At 44.5% G+C, this 19,332-nt stretch overlaps 1 pseudogene; it reads left to right on the top strand.

The window, feature by feature from the left end:
* The first annotated feature begins 724 nt into the window (after positions 1-724).
* On the top strand, positions 725-1,770 carry LOC110347078 (dynein axonemal assembly factor 11 pseudogene; annotated as a pseudogene).
* The last annotated feature ends 17,562 nt before the right edge of the window (positions 1,771-19,332 follow it).

Here is a 19,332-nt window from a genome sequence, read left to right on the forward strand (position 1 = left end):
AATATTGAAGCTGCTTTTGTCTTAGTCAAGGATTCATTTTTGTTACAATTAACATGTTCCTTCACATGAGCTGAAATATAAAGGAGATTATGGTCTAAAGATACATACATATTTTGTGAAGCTCGAGGTTGTTAATTATAGTCTGACCTCTGAAGAGACTGAGTTGAAAAATTAAACATCCATTCTCTCTCTTTTTCTCTCCCTCAAGCCATATGTTCTCTCATTTCTCTATTTCTGCACCCCAGCTCCATACTTCTCTTTCTGACCTCGTGCTGAACCTCTGTCTCTGCACATATGGAGGAGGACGGCTGCCCCAGGCTTCCCCATCCACACATCCTTGACGCTCATATGTCAAGCAGGGAACAAGGACTGAAACGGTAGAAGCTTTGCCTCCGGGTTTCCAAGACAGTGTCTGATCAACCCCTCCAGGCCTCTTTTCTTCACATGTGGTCCAATCAGGGCTTTCATGGAAATTCTAAAGGCCAAATAGAGACCCCAACAACAAGAACCCTTTGCTGAGCATGGTGATGAGCTCTTCATGGGCATCGTCTTGCCTGAAATTCACTGAAACCCTAGGAGATTGATATTATGATCTCACTGTATACATAACAAAGCAGAGTCTCAAAGAGGTTGAGTCAGCTGCTAGAATCTGAACCAGCTCTGCTCACTTTCCAGATCTGTGCTTTTACCACTACACTACAGTGGTGTCATTGTTTAGATCTAAATGTCCACCAAAGGTCTCATGTGTTCAGAGGTAGTGCTTTGGGGGGCAATTGGAACTTGGGGAACTATACAAGCTTAACAGTGGATTAATGTGAGGAGCAGGGTCTGCTGAGAAAAGGTGAGTCACTGGTCCTGGCTGGAAGGCTGGATTCTTATCCCTGGCACCTCCTCTCTTTTTCCATTTTCTGGTTTTCTGGCTGCCATGGGTTGAGAAACTTTCCCTGTCAAACATTTCCACCATGCAGTTTCTGCCACAGGGCCAGCTAATGGTGGATGAAACCCTCTGGAACTATGAGTCAAAATAAGCCTTTCCTGGCCACGTCCAGGTACAGAAATACAAGAAGCACATGACATTTAATTAAAGAAATTAAATGAAAGAGAAGATGACCTGGAATTCTGGAACAAACCCTCTGTGTTTACTACTGAATCTAGACTGGAAACTCTTGGATACATGGAAAAACAGAAAGAACAAGAAAAATTAAGAGAAAAAAAGAAGGAAGTGAAGCCACCGCGGACTTTGAGTACTGAGTCCGGGGAGGCCCTGAATGTCAATGAGCCCAAGTAGGTATATGGATACCTCTTCAATTGAGGTTGACGTTTAGCCAATGTATGTACGAGTAATGGTGAAGGGAAAGCCCTTTCAGCTAGTCCTTCCTGCAGAGGTCAAGCGTGACAGCAGCTCTGCTAAAAGATCACAGACGATGGGACATTTAGTGATCTCCACGCCCAAGGTAGAAGAAGTAATCACAGGCAGCCGACGAACATCCAAGTCTGTGAAGACCACCTCAGATGACAGTAGAGAGCAGACCCACACCAGCAGCAAGCGAATCGAGAAACTAGAAGTCGATCCTAGCAAGCATTCATTCCCTGATGCGACGTCCATAGTTCAAGAGAAGAAGCATGCGTCCAGGAGACCCCAAACTGCACCAAGTGAGGAAGCCCCAGACTTCGAAGATAACCCTGAAGTGCCTCCACTTATTTGAAACATGAGGCTTTGAACTGCCAGGGCCCATTGTATTCAAGGCAGAGAGCAGTGCATGACATTTACAGGACAAACAGATTTATCACTGTTACACTCTAATGCTTTAACTCCTACTTTGTATAGTAATATTCATGAATTTAAAATTAAAATGCATAACTTAAAAAAATAAGCCTTTCCCTGGTGTTAGGTATTTTGTCCCAGCAGTGGAAAAGTTAATAATAAAAACTCACATCAGCATTTCTTATAAAGTGCATTTAATGCAGGTTAAGAAATACTGTTTCTGGAGGGTGGAGGGGGTCCAAGCAATCTGCAATCCTTTACAGGGCAGCTGACTGCCGGCCACGACCTCCTGGGCGGCAGCAGCACTCTGAATGACCAGGAAGTCAGTCTCCTTTCTTCTTTTGCCTAATACCTCTGGCTAAGACTTTGATACCCTGGTGAATAGAAACGGCAAAGGTGGGCCTCCTTGTCTTAGTCCATCTCAGAGGAAAGACTTCCAGCGCATTTATAAAACCATTTTAGTCTACTGAGCTTTATTTAGAAGTTTCTATTTTAAAACACACCGATTTTATTAAAGCCAAGTAAGCAGATTCAGCCTCAACAAATTCAGAAACAGAATCCAAGACCACAAATGACTAATACAAATGTCAGTACTGAAGGGTGGTCGAGAGAACTGGGGGACTGCAGTGCTCACTTCACCTCCACTGCGCTGTCTTCAGAGCCACTTTCAGCTTTGATTGGCAGTTAGGAAACAAGGGCCGTGAGAGAAAGGGACTTAGTAAGCGAGGAAATGATCGTGTCGTGAGATTTACAAAATAGGATACAAATGTCCAAGGACCAACTGATAAAAAGAATAAGGAAGGACAGTTTTGACCAAAGCCCAGAGATGCCCCAGCTCCAGAAAACTCATCTCTAATACTTTTCATAGTTGTGACAGTGATAAAATTGTATAAAGACATAGATTTGTCTCTGACTAGAAATTCTAAAATGTTGCTGCAGAAGATTTTCAAAGAGCTACACATTTTATATTAAGCATCTTAATGTTTTTTACTAAAGGTTCCCCAAAAGTTTCTTGGGTGCCAAAGAGGAAGAAAGAACGATGATGTGATTTTTCCATTCTGGTTTCTAACTATTGTCCAGAGCTTCCTTAGCTGCGGCCACATCAGACAACCACAGGCGGCGGCCGAGGAACGTTGGAGTGGGGTGATCAGTGCTGGTGTGACAGGCCAGGTGCAGGCTGCATCCCAGAAAGGTTTTAGACCTTCGTGGCTATAGGAAATCATACCTCTTCCCCTTAAAAAGAAAGACATAGTTCTTCAAATAACCATGGGTTGACCAGTGATATGTACACAAAGCACACGCATATATGCATAGGAAGCAGTGGCAGGCACATCACACCGACAAGAACCTCAGCTCTGGGTCATTCCCCTTGGATTTAAATCTTGGCTCCCTCCACTTTGTGTGTGACTTTAGGCAAATTATCTACACTGTCTGAATCTCAGCTATAAACTATCAATGTCTTTTATTCTTTCCACATAGCATTTTTATGAGGATTATGAAAAATTACACGTGTGCATGTGTAATTGCTTCTCATCTTTTAAATTCATCCTTCTATACCTATTTTTCAATAATGGATGGACACCTCTAGAGCATACTCCTTTCCTGTGAGCAGCGAAATGCCAAGTTTTCTCAGCTGATGGCCTTGGAGGGATGATAAAGGAGGAAGGGCTCTCCCGGTAGTTCCACTGTGTGATTTGCAAGGGTGGGAGGTATCTAGTGGAATCACAGCCCCACCCCAAACCTTTTCCAGCATCTGCTTCTGGAGAGGGCAGCTTGTAACAGAGATTTATATTCCTCTTAAATAAAATAATGCTTATTCAATACATTTTTGAGTGCCTACTATATATCAGGCACAGTAGCAAGTAGTGAAGTTACAATGGTAAAATGATACACCTGTGGTTTCTTCCCTGTGGCACTTAAATTCTTGTAAAGGAAACAGATAATGTGCAAGCAAACAAATAAACATGGATGTGTGAATGAACCAGGAGGTCTTTTGTTTATACTGTAATTGACTGGTTAATGTTTTATTTACCTTCAGCAAATTGATCCAAAATTTTTTTTCTCTGCATCTTTGGGCAGAATTTGCTTATAGAATATTGGGCAACCACTTATTACTGGGCTTTCTTTTAGTTCAATGAGCTTTCTTTTCTGACTCCTCTGTCTTTATTCAGGTAATTATTTGGACTGCAGCTTTAGTTTTAGACAGCCCCATTGGCAACTGGAGCATCTGTTTTAGAGGTATAACTAAAAAGACTGAAGATGCTGAGAAAAATGCCAAGATGCTTTGGTCAAGATTTCTGGAACTCTAGAATTTCTAACTTTAAGAGATGATATTTCTTTCCTACTGACTCAGCAGTGGTAAGGTTTTAGTGACAGTGGTATAGAGGAGGTCAAGGAAAGAAATGACTGCTCGGGCCACACTGAAGGGAGAAAATTAGTTATTCTCCCATTAGCTTTCACTCTGCAGTGTTTTTAGCTTTCCAAAGCACTTTTATATTGAACTGGGCTTTGCTCCTTGGGAATTGGACAAGTTCTAGAAAGAACATATACAGATTGGTTGTACATTTTCTCATTAAGCATTACCCTTCTAAGCTCCCCAGTGGCAAATTAGCCAGGTCTGAAGAATTATTATTGCATTCAAGCCATTATGAATGTTTGCGATTAGGGTGTAACCTGGAAATAGGAACTTTCTCTTCTGGGTGCCTGGAGTCTTGGCACAGTCCTCCTTAGCTTGGCAAAGTTCTCTTTAGCTAGCGAATGTTTAGAATAAAAATATAAACCATCATAGTTAACACTGAGTGCACACTGTGATAAACACTGTGCCAATTACTAGATACATATTTTTCTACTTATTTCTCACTAGTATACTACAAGATAGGTATTATTATTTCTATTTGGATGAGATTTGGATGGGCTCAATAATTTGCCTTAGAAAGAGATAGGTAGTATTTAAATGGCAAAGCCAATATTAAAAGTTGGTGTACCACCATAATATATTCAGAATAAAAGAAGATTCTGTTTATTTAGAAGCCACTAAAAGTTTATAATGTCATTTTTTTTCATATTCAGCAGCTCAAGACATCTTGCTTATACATTACTGCCAATGCTGTTCTAATCAGCCATTGTATCTAGAAGTTAAAATGTCCTGGCCCAGCCAATTTGAATTAAATTTCCTAGAAGTTACATATGGCCCATGAAGTGTTTTACTTTCTAGGGAGGAAAAGAAGATAAAGGGATGAAGATGAAGATGAAAGAAGATGCACCTCTTGCCCTCCGTGAATCCATTTGGCTGGAGGATTTTAGTCTTTATTTTCCTGGAGCCTGTGGCTGCTCATTGCTCACTTCTCTAGCTTATGCAGGCTGGACTAGGCCAGGCATGGAGGGCGATTCATACCCACAACACCACTGAGACAATGACGTAGAACTGATTGTGCTATTTGGGAAAGAACCAAGTTTACCTCCCTGAGTAACTTAAGGATGGAACCTACAGCCCCTAGCTCATGAGTATTAAACAGACAAAGCCAGTCTGTTTACAAATTACACTATAATGAGAAAGTATCATTTAGGCTGTAGTTCCAGTCACCAGTTGATGAATCCCACCTGTCATCTACATGTTCACAGAAATATACCCCTAGGAGTCAAGTGTGAATTGCAGTTATTAATCAATGGGTTAACAATACCTAAGCTAGGACAACTAGGTTATTTCACATAGCTGGTTGATGGCAGAAACACTGAAGCAGAAGTGTGCAATCACATCAGAAGTAAGGCCAGGAATCAGACATTCTTCTGAAGGTGATTTGTCCCTCCAGCCCTCCGTGAAGAGCCAGGTTGTCATTCCAGGCTAACATCACAATCACCCCGAGAGACTTTGAAAACCTTGACTCCCAAGTCACACTCCAGACTCAGGTAGAAAATAGGCCTGGGTATTTTTTATTGCCCCAGGTGATTCCAGGACCAAAGAAGGTTGGAACTTCTCAGTAGAGAGCTGCTGCTGGAGGTGGACTGACTGTGAAGCTAGAGAAGCTTAAGTCTCAGGGGTCTTTACGTTCACCTGGATTGCTTGCGAAGACCTGTACTTCAATATGTACCCGTGACCTGGTTTATTTATCTCAAAGGAGGACACGAAGAGTCAGACAATAAGATGAGACTGGATGTGGAAAATCTTTATTGAGGGACGGATGAAGGGGGAGACAGCAGGATAAGGCAGAGAGAATGCTTAGATGGCAAAGGAGAGAAATAAGGAAGGAGAATTGGGCAGCAAGAGAATCACACCATAGTGAAGTTTGTAACAGTGGAGAGACCAATCACTGAGCAAGGTCACGCACTAGAGGAGTGCTGGATTGAGAACAAATGATGTAAGGGCTGGGGATTTAGCTCAGGGGCTCTGCTGTCTGCCTCACAAGCGCAAGGATCTGAGTTCGATCCCCGGTACCAAAAAAAAAAAAAAAGAACAAATGATGTGGCCTTGAGACCTCTCTTGTGGTCGGTCATCCTGGGAAACAGCCAGGGGAAGCACAGGCAGGCTGGGGGTTGCACAGCGGGGGGCCTCGGCGACTGTAGCAGTTTCTCTGGGAGGGAGATGAGTGGCTCCCCTCGCGGTCACCACCCCCCAGCTATATTCACTGCACGCCCCCAAACCTGGATCATCCATTTTCCCTGGATTCATGGCTGAGCTGGAGAGGAAGGGAATTAATCTCACAGCATCGGGGTTAACCTTGAGAATTTCCATTCGTGGGCCACATGCACAGCTTCGTTAAGACAAAATTCACTGAGAAAGCTTGGCTGTGAGGGGCCAGTGTTTTCTCTCCAGTGAATAAACACTGAGTGAATAAGCACCACCAAGGCTGTGATCAATCTGCCAGCTGGCTGCCTTCAGGGACCTACCATTGAGGAAAACAGGTGAGACCGAAATTTATTCCTTGCATTAGTCATGCAATGATTTTCATTAAATGCGCTTTTCTGTATGCCAAGCACTATGCAGTGTTCAGCATTCAAGATGCAAGATCTGATTCCTGGTCTCATGGAGCTTATAATTTAATGAAAGGAGAGCCACCAAAAGCATGTAGAAATAAATAAAATGATCGCAACTTCTAATAAATACTCGAAAAGGACACACAAAAACTCCCAAGATAGAAATAAATGGGATTGGGAGCTATTTTAGATAAGGTCATCACAGAAAACCTCATTGAAGTGGGGAAAATTTAAATAGAGACCTGAATTTCAGGGTTTGGGGTAGAATGGGGGGAGGAGGAGTGTTCCAGGTGGAGGGGATCCCACAGCGTGTGCTACATGTTGTTCTAAACCTGGTGTGCTAGAGCACACGCACCAGGTTGAACCCACACACAGAAAGATTTAGAGAGCTGGGAAGGTCATGCTGTCCTTGGGTGCCATGGGAAAGAGTCTGCATTGTATTTTCAATTGAGAAGTGATGGCATATAAATTGTGGTAAACTATCATCACCCTGCTGTGCTGTGGAACTTGTTTCTCCTATCTAACTGTACTTTGGTACCTGCTATCCAACCTCTACCTATCTCTCCTACCCTATGTAGCCTCTAGTAATTATTATTCTAGTCCCTTCTGTCAGATCAACTGTTCTTTGGCCAAGGCTCTAAAATCGCGCACTGGAGAAAGGGCAGCTTCCTTAATATATGTCACGGGGGAAAGTAGACATCCATGGGCAGGAGAATGAAACTGGACCCTGGTTTCTCATCCACACTCCCACCAAATCAGTGCTGGGCCAATGACCTCAGCATGAGACTGGAAACTAACTACTTAAAAACCATGGTGAACACAATTTAAGACACTAGTATAGGCAGTAAATTTGGGGGCAAGATGCCAAAAGCACAGACAGCAAAAGTAAAAGTCGAGAAGTGGGATTACATTCCGCTAAGTAGCTTCTGTGCATCGCAGGCCAGCAGGTTGAGGACAGAGGATGAAGAATGGGAGAGGCAGTTACCAGCTGTTCATCTGCAAAGGATTACCGCCTGGGGTATATAAAGATTTCAGAACACAAGGAATCTGATTTAAGCAAGAGCAAATGATCTGATGAGACATTTCTCAAGGAAAATCAGTATGAAAATATATACGAATGGTCAGCCTCTTTTTTTGTAGATGAGACACATACTATCCAAGAGAGAGAATGACTCATTCAAACAAGACTGTAGATCTGAGAGGGTCAGGCCAGGAGGAGCGTGTAGGCATTAAGATTTCGGCACTTCTCAAATACAAACAGTAGAGAAAATGGAAATAACTCTAAGCCATTTTATTCAGAGTGAGTTAGCCTTTCATACAGACTAATTCCCTGTTCAGGATGAACTTTGGTCTTCCTGGGGAACGGGCTGGCTAGGATAATGTCCACAGGCATTTGCAATAATGGAGTAAGTATGAGTAACATAAACGTGGGTGTTTTCTGTACTTAGCTGCTGCCAGCAATATTGATTTCCTATCACTGTTCCCATTCATCACTCCTTCTCTTCACCACTGGCTCTGTGTGGAATTCTTCATCCATGAATTAAATCCCCTTCTGTTCAGAATCCATTGAGTCAAACCTAACTAGAAGAGTTGCCTTTTGGACAGTTCAGAGGCCGTGCATATGCTGTTTTTTGCAGTGGAATACAGAAGAGTCAGGGATGTTTATGTTACAAAATGTCAGAGAGTGTATGAACTCATTCTGCAAGCAATGGAAGTGGCCTCGTCAAGAAGTAAAGCAAGCCTTTGAGTAAAGCCTAAAAGGCAGGACCAGAACAATGAATGGAAAAGCACTTTACCCACACCATGCACTCATCCATCCACCCAACACACTCAGAAGGGAAACAGGCAGTCAGGGAAATTGGAAGTTCAATTTTAGGGTTTCTTGTGGAAGTGACACTTAAATCAGGGCTGCACACTGCATGAACACAGAGGCAAGCACCCCAAGCTGAGAGACCAGAAGAGACAGGAAGGAACCTGGCATATTGATGAGCTAGAAAGGAAACAAGTAGCTAAAGTTTCCTCAGGGAGGACCCGAGAAGGGGTTGGAACAAGCGATACCCAGACCTTGGAGGAAGCACAGTGAGCCAACTGATTTCAGCTGAACTGTGGAGGACACAACTCTATCTACACGGAGCTGTCCAAAATGGACTGGCGCCTGATGAGTGCAGACATGGGCAGAAGCTGGGTGACTCTTAGAGAGAGTGCTGGTCAAAGAAATCAAGCAGGGGCCAGGGATGTAGCTCAGTGGAGCCACGCCTGCCTAGCAAGTGCAAGGTCCTGAGTTTGATTCCTGGAACCGGGTGGCGGGGGGTGGGGGAAAGGAAAGAAATCAAGCAAGAGTTCAGGAGAAGGATGGAGGGAAGAGTGAAACTCATGGCTTGTTGCTTTTTTCCAATGCTGAGTCTGTAATTCCTGTCTTCCAACAGATACCTATGCAGCCATTTACATTTCTTGGATATGCCAAAATTGCCTATCTTCCTATGGCAAATTTTAAATAAAATAAATCTTGGAACTTTAGACATTGTAAGCAACAACAACAACAAAATAAATAGGAATAAATAGGTAGGATGGTGAGAGGAGGGGGCATATATTGTGAAGCAGAGTGGCATAGATGGCGGGGTGTGTGCTTAAGGAATTCAGTGCTCTGAACTTGAGGTCCAAATCCCTATTTCTAACACATGTCCAGTAATATTCCGTGCCAGTAGCTGGGAAGGGGGTCCCTTGTCAGTTCGCTGTTGTATCCCCAGGCACAGGATAGCACCTGGCCCTAGAATACATATTTGCTAAAGGGATGAAAGTTCCTGCTAGGGTGGCAGGCTCAACACTGCCCCTTGGTTGTTGTCAAGTGGTGATTGCTTTGATTCTATCAGTCAGTTCCTGGCACTGCCTGAGAACGGCAGAAAGAAAGGAGAAATAATGAGCTCCTAAGTGGAATCAGCCCATAAACCCTTCACTCCTGGGAAAGGAAATCAAGCTGCCCTCCTTCTCTTCATGTTTCCCTGAGGCTCTGCTCTGGTCATTTCTCTTTTCCTTCAAGGCTGCCTTTGATATTCATTTGACCTGATTTTCCCTATAGAATATTGTGACAGATGATTAGTAGATTTGCCCTTGCCTGCATCCAAGGAGATGGCAAAGCTTTCCTTGGAGAGAGCCCTGCTCCAGCATGAACAGTATTAATGCAGTCCACTAGCTCGACATGCACAGAATCACATCGTCATTGGCAAAGCCAGGTGCAGCCAGAACAAGAGCTCAGAGCCAACTGTGAAGGTTGAGTTCACAAAAGCTCATGGAAGGAGCATTGTGCCGGAGAGCAGCACATCCTGCTGCGCTGATCCCAGGGACGCCAGCAAAATCTTCACATGATCTAGAGCTCCGAGACAGCCCATTACAGACAAGACTCGCTGCCTGGAGAACGCTAGAACTGTCTTTCTGATTGTCTTGGTTGCCAGGCCCTGTCTCTGCCCACAGGTTTCAGTCTGGGTTCTCTGCAGTTTGAGTATCCACATAGTGAAGCTGTATGAAAAAAGATTATGGAAATGCTCTGGAAAGAGGCCTGGCATCAGAGCCCGCTAGTATTAGTATTCACTGCCCACAGGTGCCAGGCACGTTCATTACAGCATCTCTGACTGCTGTGAATGTAGAGCTGAGCTGCCCAGGGCCACCTTGCGCTGTTGCTGAGTCTGTCCTGAGTTGGGCTGCAGACAGACTTCTCTCGTCAGCCCCTTCAGGGCTCTGTTACAGCTTTTATCTAGATGTTTGCCCCAAAGCCTCATGCTTTCATAGGTAGGGCTTCTGGAGGTGGCTGGAGCATGGGTGTGTGATATTGGATTAATGGCACATGATAACTGGATTTGCCCACTGATTGGTTTAGCATGATTCTGAGGTAAGTTAGAAGAAATAAAGTGAAGTGGAAAGGAGACAAGGAAATCAAAATTTTAAAAATTGTACTTTAAAGAAAAACTTCAGCTTCAGAACACAAGCCCAAGGGCTGGGGATTTAGCTCAGTGGTTTCACCACCTGTTGCGCAAGCACAAGAACCCGAAGTTTGATCCCCGGTACCAAAAAAAAGAACACAAGCCCAGTTTATTTACTTTTTCCCCCTTCTCCCAAAACAGCAAACCTGAGCATCTCCCTTTCAGCTGCAAACAAGTCTGCCTGTTCCCTTTTACTTGCAGATGGCCCTCTTTCACCAGGGAAGGGACCCCCTCTTGGGATTTCCCACAGGAAAAGCTCACTAAGGGTGGGCTGTCCTCTCCCACCCTCTAAGACCAAGACTAAGACAGAGACTGAGACTCAGACTAAACTATAGATCATTGATTTCCACCTCCCAAAGCACATAAAAGACCCCCACTTCCTGAATACCCACAGTCCACTCTTGAATGTGTCCTCTGTCTCCCTCTAATAAATCTTTCTCATGCCCTTTTACTAATGCTCCTGAAAATTCCTTTTCTGCAGTGAGAGTCAGCAAACTTGTACACTTATTTTAAAGGGGTGGGTTAAGTTCCTAATTTCAGCCTGGACACTCAGACCCAGCCTGTGACAGTTCTGAGTGTGGCTGAATGGATTTACTAAAGACAGAAGGCCCATCCTAGGTATTAGTGGCACCAACCAATAGGCTTGTAGCTTGAGTGGAATAAAAAGGGAAAGGAAGGCTCACTGCTGGTTGCCTCCTGCTTACACACCCTGAAATAGTTCTTCTCTGTCCTGCCCTTCTGTAATGCTGCCTTGCTTTGGAGCCCTCAAACTATGGGCTAAAAACCTCTGCAAACTGTGAGCTGCAATAAACCTTTTCTCCTTTAACTTGTGGATGTCAGGCATTTTTCCCAGCAAAGAGAAAAGTAAATAAGACAGATTTTGGTACCGGAGAAGTGGGGTTGTTGCTGTGATGCCACCTGACAATGTGGCTCAGAATCCTTTGGAACTGGCTTGCAGGAAGAGTTTGGAGAAGTTTGGAGATGCTGACTAGAGAAACAGCCCCAAAACACTGTGAGGTGAACTTGATGAGAGATTCTGGTCAAATCTCAAAAGACCAGAATGCTAACTGCAATGCAACTGGAGAAGAGCAGGCTTAAGAGGTTTCAGTTGGGAAGGACTGCATGAGCAGCTGGACTCCAAATCTTGTGTGTTATGTTCTGCCTGAAAATCCATCTTGCCCATGTCCAGAGACATTGTATGAGACTGAGATTAAGGGCAGAGGACTAATTAATCTGGTGGAAGAAATTGCAAGGCAGTCTAACGTTGAGGCAGTGGCATCACTATTGCCCAGTGAATAATTTAGAAAGTTTTGAGTTTGGCCAGAAAGGAAGCTCCAGTAAAGTTACAGCCTGCAGTGATGGAGCAGAGGAAAATATGGTTGCTAAAAAGATTAGCATTCAAGAGCCAAGTGCTTTGGAACAGAACAGTAGAAAAGATAGTCTGAGGGCCTCACAAGACCCGAGAACGAGCAGGACTCCACCCATTCCAGCCTCCAAGCTGCAAAGGTGGCAGTCTTCACTTTGGGAAGAGAGCCCCAGGACACCATGTTCCAGAATGGTGTGGCCAAGAGAATTTGTTCCTCTGGATTGGGTTCATAGTGTTGCGGATAGCTAAGTTAGTTAGAAATTCTGTAGGCACCTCGACAGGGCTGGAGCCAACATGGAGGACAATTCAGACACTTTCACTGAAGGTCAGCATTATAAAAGAAGAGAAACTACTACAGCTGTGTGCTTCCCCTAGGGGTGAACAGCAGCGATTGATATTCTGAACAGGTATCCATCACCTGGGTGGAGAACCAAGATCTTAACCCATATCTTCTAAGAAAGATCCCTGACCCAATCCTAACTGAAAATCCTTGTTCATTCCTAGTACGCTTGCTACTTGACTTGCTTCCCCATTTGATCCCCATTTAATCAGTATCCCCTAAGCAACTATACTTGTCGAAATCTTATTCGTTGATCATAGTTTTGTCCCACCTCAAGTCCACCTTGTGATTTCCCATTGGACCAATACTACCTAAGTGATTATACTTGTAATCTTACTAGTTGACTATAATTTTGTCTCACCTTGAACCCACCTTGCCTCATGGTTTGCTCCATAAAAAACCCTGGGTAGCCAGGCGTGGTGGTGCATGCCTGTAATCCCAGCACTTGGGAGGCTGAGGCAGGAGGACTGCTGCACGTTTGAGGCCAGTTTGGGCTACATAGTGCGTTCAAGACCAGCCTGAACTACACAGAGACCCTGTCTCAAGAACAACAGCAACAAAAACCCCATAAAACACCCTGGGAAACAGGGTCCCCAGGCAACTTACTTTCCAGTCCTCCTTCTCTTCGTGGACAGATGCTATCTTTCTCTAAATAAATTTTTCCTACTTCTAGCCTCTCTGTTCCTAGAATTCATTCTTCGATTTTAGAGAACGCGAACTCACGTTTCAGATATCTAGCAGATTGGGAGTCACGTCTATTCCCCCTGTATCAATAGTGCTCAGCAATCCACGCACTCCACCCTTACAGAGAAGAGAGAAAGAAGCCTGGCTGCTGATCCAGCTGGCAGCAGACTTTGGCTCCATCCACCTGGTGCTGGTTTTAGGTGCATCCATAATGTAAGAGTCAGGAAGACTTCCTCCAAGATTTCAGTAGGCTTCAGAGGCCAGGCAGTGTGCCCTGAGAGGGCAGTGTGTGAAGCTGTGAGTGTAAAGCTGAAAGTGTAGTGGAGACCCCAGCAAGTTGGAGAATCCAGGAACGTGGACTGTCTGAGAAAGCCACGAGGAGTGAGCAAAGCCTATCAGTTCTCTCTTGAGCAAGCCTTTTGGTGGGTGCCACTTGCAACCAGGATAGGCCTTCTGCCTTCAGCTAATCCATTCAGCCACACCCAGAACTGTGCTAAACCAATCAGTGGGCCAAGCCAGTTATCACATGCCCATGATCCAGTATCACATGGTGGGAAAAGGAATTTTCTACCAAAGAGGGAAGCAATGAAGGCTACATCATGGGCAGCGCTTGTAGGGGTGGGGCCACCAGAGCCCTTTGGAGTTCACATCTTGTGTTATGGTTTGGGTCTAGATGTCCCCCCAGAGCCTTATGTGGCTCTAGAGTGTGTGAAGCTAGAATTGATTCATGCTGCAGTGCTAGGCTCAAGGGCACTAGGATTAAGGGTGTGAGTGCTTCCCGCCCTAAGAAGCCTGGATAAGATAAAAGGGGCAGAACCTTGTTAACCCCCTTGTTACCTTTGCTACCTTGTGGGTGCCATGTTTTTTCTCCTCTGTGATGCCTGTTTGCCATCCCTGCCTTTGAGCCAGCTGATTATGGATTGAAACCTCTACGAAGAGTAAGCAAAATAAACCCCTTCCCCCTCTAACTTTGGGTATTGAATATTTTGTCTCAGCGATGAAAGAAAAGTAACTAACTCATCTTGCCACAGATTGCCCTGGATTTGGACATAGAACTGTGGGATTTAATGTTCAACCTGGTGGAGTTTGGACTTGCTTTGATCCTACCCCTTTCTATTCCCCTATTTCTCCCTTTTGGAATGGTAATGTCTATCTTGTGCCATTGAATGTTGGAAGCATTTAACTTTCTTTTCATTTGTACAGGGGCTCACAGTTAAGATTTTGCCTTACATCTCAGAGGAGACTTTGTACTCGGACTTTTCAGCAGTGCTGAAACTGTTAGGATTTGACAACTCTTGGATATGGACTAAATGCCTTTTTCTTAAAGGGATGAGCATGAATCTTTTGGGGACAAGGGCAGACACGTTATGTTTATATCTAGAAGTCCCCTCAAAGTGTCATACACTCATAGGTGGGGCTTTTGGGAGTGACTGGATTATGGATGTTGTTGGAGATGAATTTTCCAGTGTCGTAAATGGGACAAGAGAAACCAGACTTTTGAAACGTTTTTTGGCAAGGCAAATTTTTCTACTGCAGTAGGGTGTGGTGCCAGACAAAGGCTGGCAAAGAGCAGGCACACCAAGCCAGCGGTTCACCGCATCTTGTCCCTAACATGCACTGTGGTCACTGTGCCCTGCTCTATTGGTGGGAGTGTGGCCTCACAATCTAACCCAATTGGCTGGTTTAATGAGATCATAGTTGCTAAGCAAAGTAAGTTTTATGATCCAGAAAGCCCTTTGTTACAAGGTTTTATGGCAGGAGGACAGCCACATGTCCTTTGTCTCATGTTTTCAAGGAATGGTGAAACAAACACATATACATTTTATAAAAATAAGGATTCTTATACAATTGAGTTATTTTAATTATTTCCTTTGACAGAAGAGACCTTTTCCCATGATGTGATTCTGGATCATGGGCCTGTTATAACTGGCTTAGCCCACTGATTGGTTTAGCATGGTTCTGGGTGTGGCTGAACAGATTAGCTAAAGGCAGAAGGTGCATCCTGGTTGCAAGTGGCACCCACCAATAGGCTTGTAATCTGAAAGGAATAAAAAGGCAAAGGGAGGCTTGCTGGTGACTGCCTCCTGCCTGCCTGCCACAAACTGTTTCTCCTTTGCCATGGCCCTCTGCCATGTTGCCCTGTCGTGGAGCCACCTGGCTATGGACTAAAACCTCTACAAGCTGTGAGCTACAATAAAATTTCCTCCTTTAACCTGTGGAAGTCGGGTATTTTGTCCCCAAAACCCAGTAACAATAAGAGTGCCTCTATGAATACTTTAAAAAATAAACAGCATAAAGAAGATAAAAGGTTGTTACAAGGTGCCTGCCTTGTGTTAAATTCTCCAGAAATGCCAACTCTTTGGCCACTGCCCATTTCTGATCTAAAAGAAATACAGAAGGAAAGACTGGAGCCACCCAGCACGCTGAGTGTCCTGTGATGCGAGATGGGCAGAGCCAGTCACTAGAGGCTGAGGGAGACCAACAGGCGAACACCTGCTCCTCGGGCTGCCTGGGGATGTCTGTAATGTGTCCAACTCAGTTCTCACAAAGGACGCTGTGCCCTGCTAGTCTTTTCACACATCTCAAAACCTGTGTTTGAAGAGCAGCCAACTAGGTGTTTGTACGATAAGTAACCATTAAAACCCATCAGTAGTCCCAGGTGCTCCTTTCTTGGAGCACATTGTACTGAAGATTTTCGTGTGGCTATGAAGACTCACAGGTTCTGTCCAGAGTTGGTGTGATTTAATCGGCAGGGCAGGGGTTTTAGTGATAAACAGGTCTCGTTCCAGTCTTGGCTCTGGCTCTTTCCAGCTGCCCCCATTTCTTTGTCTATGGAGGGGAAATCATGCTGCCTACCTCTCAGAGACCTTTCAGCACAAAATGCAATATACAGGAGAGGAGTTTAGCTGGGACCAGCTAGTCCTTGTCATAACAGTTGTTATATATTATTGGCATATATTATTTGAGCTCAGGATTGATTCTAGTGCTGGCTACACTGCATATTATGACCTGGGGAAAATTCTAAGCTATTCTGAGAGTTTTCTTCCTTTTGTACCAAGAAGATAATGGAAAGTAATGCTTTATGGAACCACTGTGTATGTCAAATGAGACAGTGCTTGTATATAAAAGTTCTATATTTTGAGTCAGTTAGAATATAAATTTTCCTAGTTGTGCAAAAAGGATCTAGCACCCCCATGACTCTTCTGCTGGCCTGCTTCAGTGTTTTTGGTAGGTTCTCATGAGTTGTCTTAAAGTGGTAAAATTCTCACACTTTCATTGGCATGAATAATACCTGTTAGGCTGAGCTCCATCGGCACAGGGTGGGTACATGATGAGCGGGCAGTAAGAGAGTGTGGTTAGCTGGTAGTTGATGTCCTTCTATGGAACAGTGAGGACCAACGCCCTACAGACCAACAGGAGAGCAGGAACCATTAGCAGCAGTAAATTAAGGCTTAAATATGTAGAGGACCAACTAGGAATAACCTCCTACAAGCCAGGCACTCAATCACTTACAAATAATCCATGTTCATCTTCCTGCCTGCAAATGAGAGATCGTTTCCCTCACTCTAGCTGAAGAAACTAAGCCCCAGAGAGGTTAAGTAGACCGCCCAAGCTCACACAGAGGGACAGCAGTACAGTTGGATCTGGATCCAGATCTATTCCTGCTCCAAAATTAATGCTTTTTCCTCTCAACCACCTTGGATCCCTGAAGTTTCAGTTTGATCATTCTGTGATCCCTGAGACTCAGGTTAGCTCGCATGCTACAGAGATCCAGTAGCATAAAGAGCACGCTTAAACCACTGGAGTAGAGAACTTCAGGGGCTGGACTGAATTACCGATCCCCTGGGAGCACTGCAATAGTCCGAGATTGTTCACTTGGCAGATCTCACTGACGGTGGCATGCAAAAACTGACATTGTCCCCATGCAGCATTTCCCACCGTACATACCATAAAATATCGTGTTATTATTAACAACAAAACTACCACTTCTGTGATTAAGCTACAATTATCAAACTACTACAACTGAAATTGATAGTGGGTTTATTTTAGTAAGGAACTGGTTAAATGATTTAAATGGATGATCTTCTTAAGTTCTGAAAATATTATGTTAAAGTAGATACTGTTATCTGCATTTTAGTGAAGTGTGGCGAAGCCCAACCGACCTCCATTGCTGCTTGACAAAGTTCCAGCTGGGGAAAGAAAGGGTGGAACACATCGGACCCTCATGTTTTATTTTTTCTTGCCATAATGTTTATAATTGTTACTCCGATCGCAGGAGTCATTGTGTTTGTGACTAACAACAAACTCTCCAGGCAAATTGGCAATGATATATTGAAATCTGATCTGGCTCACAAGTCCCAAATTCTAGTTTCTCTTAGTTCTATTGCCACATCCACTCCTAAAGAAACCTCTCCTAAAACCCCCTCTGTTTCCCCACTACTATAACTCCCCCTCTTATCGTTGACATTCTATTTACTAAAGTGGTTTTACAAAAAGATTGGAAAGACAGACTTTACATGAAAGAAATAGTGAGAAATAAAAAATAGAAAGAACATTAAGACAGGTAAATGCATTAAGGAGACAAGTTACTCAATATTTCTCAAAGTGCTGTAAATATCTCCTGCTCAAGGACTATAAACCAAAATGACATTTAGTTAAGATGAATAGAGGTAAAGTAAAATAGAGAGCTAATAGCAAACTATATTAACCATTGTGCAGTTTCTCAAGGGCCAGCTGGCGACCACAAGTTTGACACTTAGTTGATTAAATCTTGCTTGCACCCCTGCTGATATAAAGATTTTGATTAAGTTACTTTCTGTTCTGCTTAGGTGTGGGTAAATAAGGGGACAATTGTAATTTTTAAATATGTATTCATGACGTTCAATGAAATGAAACAGCTTAGAGAAATTGTACTTTGTTTAACAAAAAAATAACCTTCACTTCAATAGAAATTGCTAAGGCAACCTAAAATGTAAACATGTTCCGCCCAATGCCTCCCAGCTATTGCTTAAAGATATAAAAATAAATCAGACCCTGAGACTTCTCAGAGGGAACCTGGACATTGCTTGTGGAGGTTCCTTCTCATCGCCGGCCCAGGACATCTCCCCTTCCGACCCTATATCGACTGCAGCTGGTCTGCAGCAGAAGTGGTTAACTGTTGATATGAGAAAGATTCTGACATGTATTATGGAACCATTTGATGAAGCCAGGATGAGGCATGGAAATCAGCAGATGTTGGAATAGGAGATCTCCAGCTCAGATCCCCCACATAAGGACCGAGCAGCCATCCATAGCAAAAATGCCTTTGCGGGAGCTTTCGGATCTGAAAGGACCCAAAACCTGGTGAAGCCCAAGACTGAGGAGAGCTGATTGGAAAAGGCAGGCCCATGTCCTGGTGGTGGGCTTGCAAAGCAGGGTCCTGACTACGGAACCCAAGCAGTCCTGCCTCAGTGGACTTGGCCCCGTATGATCCTGGTCCACAAACAGCCACATCCATTAGATGACTCTGAAGAAGCCATGCCCGTTCACACTCTTGTCATAAGTTCTTAGGCCACAGATACAACCATGGGTCCTACACTGTCCCCGTGACCCAGCTTCAGCGCTCCCTACAGCAGGCCCTGTGACTTCTGGGGGACACGTCGGTCTGTGTCCCTGGAAACAGGCTCCCAGCACTGGGCCTGGCTGTCTGGATCCTGAAGCTCCCGAGCTGCTCTTCTGCCTGCACAGAACCCAGCCTACATGCACCTGCTCCTGGGCACACAAATCCATTCCCAGTTTTAGGTCTGCTGACTTTGGTCCCAACTGTAAACCCTGAAGCAGTCCCAGGACTCAGATCCAGCCCTGATCTCAAGCCTGCTCATCCAGGGTCCTGGAGAAACCCATCCCTGCCCCGCTAGCAAGATCCGTGACCTCAGTTCCAGTTACAGGCCCCACGCTGTGCCCCAGCTCTGAACTCTGAAGGGGCCTGGTCCCATCCATGCTCTGCTCCCAGGAAAGAGCAGGAGCCAGGCCTCTGTGGCAGCCGCTCCCCGCAGAGCCAGCCACGGTAACACACCCAGCTTGGGTCTCATGGGGCTGTGGCTCAGGAGAAGTCCTGTCACACAGGGCCCTGCCGGAAGATCAGTCTTCTTTTCAAAATCATTTCGTGTGCTTGATGTCAGTCCTCCGTCCGTGGAATGGCTGGCAAAATTTTTTCCGTTCTGTGGGTTCTCTCTGCACTCGTCTTGTTTCC

Source organism: Heterocephalus glaber, unplaced genomic scaffold (genome assembly GCF_053883595.1).
Source record: "Heterocephalus glaber isolate CG9 unplaced genomic scaffold, H.glaber_assembly_v1.0 deba00001472, whole genome shotgun sequence".
Lineage (NCBI taxonomy): Eukaryota > Metazoa > Chordata > Mammalia > Rodentia > Bathyergidae > Heterocephalus > Heterocephalus glaber.